General features: G+C 41.2%; 1 protein-coding gene and 1 pseudogene across 1 annotated transcript in view; one reads left to right on the top strand and one right to left on the bottom strand.

Annotated features, from left to right (window-relative positions):
• EML5 (EMAP like 5) overlaps positions 1-2,852 on the bottom strand; it is a 129,104-nt gene that overhangs the window by 88,332 nt on the left and 37,920 nt on the right. The gene's annotated exons all lie outside the window — the stretch shown is intronic.
• On the top strand, positions 464-583 carry LOC115868875 (annotated as a pseudogene).

Here is a 2,852-nt window from a genome sequence, read left to right as displayed (position 1 = left end):
TATAACTGAGATTCCCAAGGAATACAAGTACAGCCATAAAAATAAAAAACCACTTAGTTAAATGCCATTGTGCTTCCAAAGTTTTGGAGTCGATTGGGAAAGAGGAAACAGAAGGGCGGGGAGTGGGGCGCAGAAATGAGAATTCTTATTTTCAGTTAGTGTCATGATTTTTTTTTCCTACGTGAATTTTGCATCACTCATTTGAAATGTTCCAAGAAGATAATTTCAAACGTCACAAGGAGAAAAAAAGGACGTTTTCAAATTTCTAAAGATTCCTAAAATTTCCTTCAACAACACTGAGTGCTTTTTTTGTTTGTTTGTTTCAGGCCACAAGGGACACAAAGAGGAACTCATCTCTGGTGGGAGCCAGGTAGACAGTAACTATGACTCAATGTGGGGAGGGCTCAGAGATGGGCGATACTCTAGGAAATACTGAAAGAAGGGTTTAGAAAAGACTGAAAGTGCACATGTTCCCAAGGTCTGTGGCTGGTGTGACCATCTGATCTTCAACTGCATGCAAGAGCAACTGTGACAGCTCAGGTCCGCAAAGGATCTGCAGCTGCCACTCGCCTTTCCTATACAATAAAAAAAGAAACAAAAGACTAATGGCCAGAAGAAGCCAAGAAAGGGTGCTATCTGACTGGAGCATAAAACCTGAGGAAATGGGCAAAAGAGGAGGGAAGTTTTCCAGGCAAGGACAAGCCAAGGCACAGAGCATGCAGATGCACATCTGAAGACTAGTGGCTAAAGTGAAATGTACATCCAATAAGTAGAAAGGTGGTAGTTTGTGGGGTTAACGAGATAGCTTTAGGATAATGTATGCTGGATCTTCAGTGTTACCATGGAGTTTGTATTTTATTCTGGTGTTTCATCATATAAAGGTAATAACTAGAATCAGTCTTTAACAAACAAGGTATGGGTACCAGAAACTGCTAGCAATTCATCAAAAATTGTTCCATTCTTCCCAGCCTCTGTTGCCTGATTTCTAGCCAGACAAATGGGTAGAAATTATGTGAATCCTTTTGATATCATGCCTTTTAAAAAGGAGGCAAATGTCCCCCAAATCCAGCTTGAATTTATGGCTGTTTATTTACTGCTGTACCTGTTTTTAAATTATTTCCAGCAAAATTTTACTTGCAGATGATACTACTGTTGTTACCACATTCTGTTCGATCCTTTGTTTGGAGTGGGTACAAATATGGATCTTCAGTTCACTACATAGTTGTCTCCCAAATTTCTTGGCATAGATGAGTGAGTGAGGAAGCCCAGGGCTGCATCCTCTTGTTGAAACATCTCAATCGGTGTGTTGTCAATTCCTAGAGCCTCGTTTTTTGCCAAGGCCATCAGCACAGCTTGAGTTTCTTCCTTCCACACCATTGGTTCTCAAACTACGCTATCTCCTGAAATGGCTGAAAGGTGACCAATTCTTTTTGGTCCAGTGACTGGGTGTTCCTCCCACTTTCTTTTCCTGCTTCCTGGCATGTTCAAAGGGAGCTCTGGTGGTGTAGTGGGTTTCATGTTGGGCTGCTAGCTGCCAACATTGGTAGTTCGCAACCACGAGGTGCTCCTTGGGAAAAAGATGAGGTTTTCTGCTCCCAGGAATATTTACCATCTTGGAAACCCACAGGGGCAGTTCTACCCCGTCCTATAGGGTCGCTATGGTCAGAATGGGCGCAGTGGCAGGGAGTTTTTTGTTTTATTTTGTTTTAGATTGTTCATGTTTTACTCAGAACACCCTTCGGTACTGAAACTCAAGGCCTGGATTATTTTCTTCAGTTCTCTCAGCTTGAGATAGGCCAAGCGTCTCTTCCCTTTTGGTTTTTTAACTCCAGGTCTTTGCGTACTTTCTCTAATCAATTTTCAAATCTGTATTTAGATCTTTGATGTCATCATTTCTTCTATTTGATTTTTAGAGTTTCTTCTTGACATCCACTGTGGTCTTTCTTTCTTGTCTTTTTAATGACCTTCTGCTATCTTTGTGCATCATGTTGGTGACGATGCCCCACAAGTCTTCTGGTCTTTGGCCATGAGTGCTGAAGGCATCAAACCGGTTCTTGAGATGGTCTCTCAATTCAGATAGGATATGCTCAAGGCTGTAGGGCTCTGGTGGGCTTGTTTTCATGAGTTTCTGCAGCTTCAATTTGAGATAGCACAAGAGAAACTGATCATCTGTTCCACAGCCGCCTCTCTCCATCCTTGTTGACTGATGACACTGAAGTTCTCGACCATCTTTTCCCACGCACGTAGCGAATCTGACTCCTGTCTACTCCACCCCGTAAGGGCTGCTCATTTAGTTACCATGTATGGTGCTTGAAAAAGGTATTTGCAATGATTTAGTTGCTGGGCTTAAAAAACTCTATCATGCAATGTCTGGTATCATTTCTATCACCAAGATCATATTTTCTAACTACCAATCCTTTTCTTTCTTTCTAACTTTGGGATTCCAATTGCCTGGTAAACACCAATCCATCTTCATTGCATGTTTGATGAACCGAAGAAGTTGGTAGAATTCTTCAATGTCTTCACCTTTGACATTCGTGTTTGGATGTACATTTGAATAATAGGCCTAGTCACAGATTTCTTTATAGGCAAATGGATATTATCCTATCACTAACATACTATCACCACACAGCTGGGGGTCTGGTCCTTACAGTAGGCAGTGATTACCCTGGCAAGATCGTCTACAAATAGAGAAGGAGCTCCAAGATTGTTCCATAATTGTAATAAGGAAAACTTCTGTATTTTGTTTTTGTTTTGTTTTTTAAATCATTTTATTGGGGGCTTGTACAACTCTTATCACAATCCATCCATCCATCGTGTCAAGCACATTTGTACATTTGTTGCTATCATCA

Source organism: Echinops telfairi, unplaced genomic scaffold (assembly GCF_000313985.2).
Source record: "Echinops telfairi isolate 266 unplaced genomic scaffold, ASM31398v2 ScPeMD7_18;HRSCAF=68, whole genome shotgun sequence".
In the NCBI taxonomy this organism is placed as follows: domain Eukaryota; kingdom Metazoa; phylum Chordata; class Mammalia; order Afrosoricida; family Tenrecidae; genus Echinops; species Echinops telfairi.
This window is presented reverse-complemented; position numbering and strand designations above follow the sequence as displayed.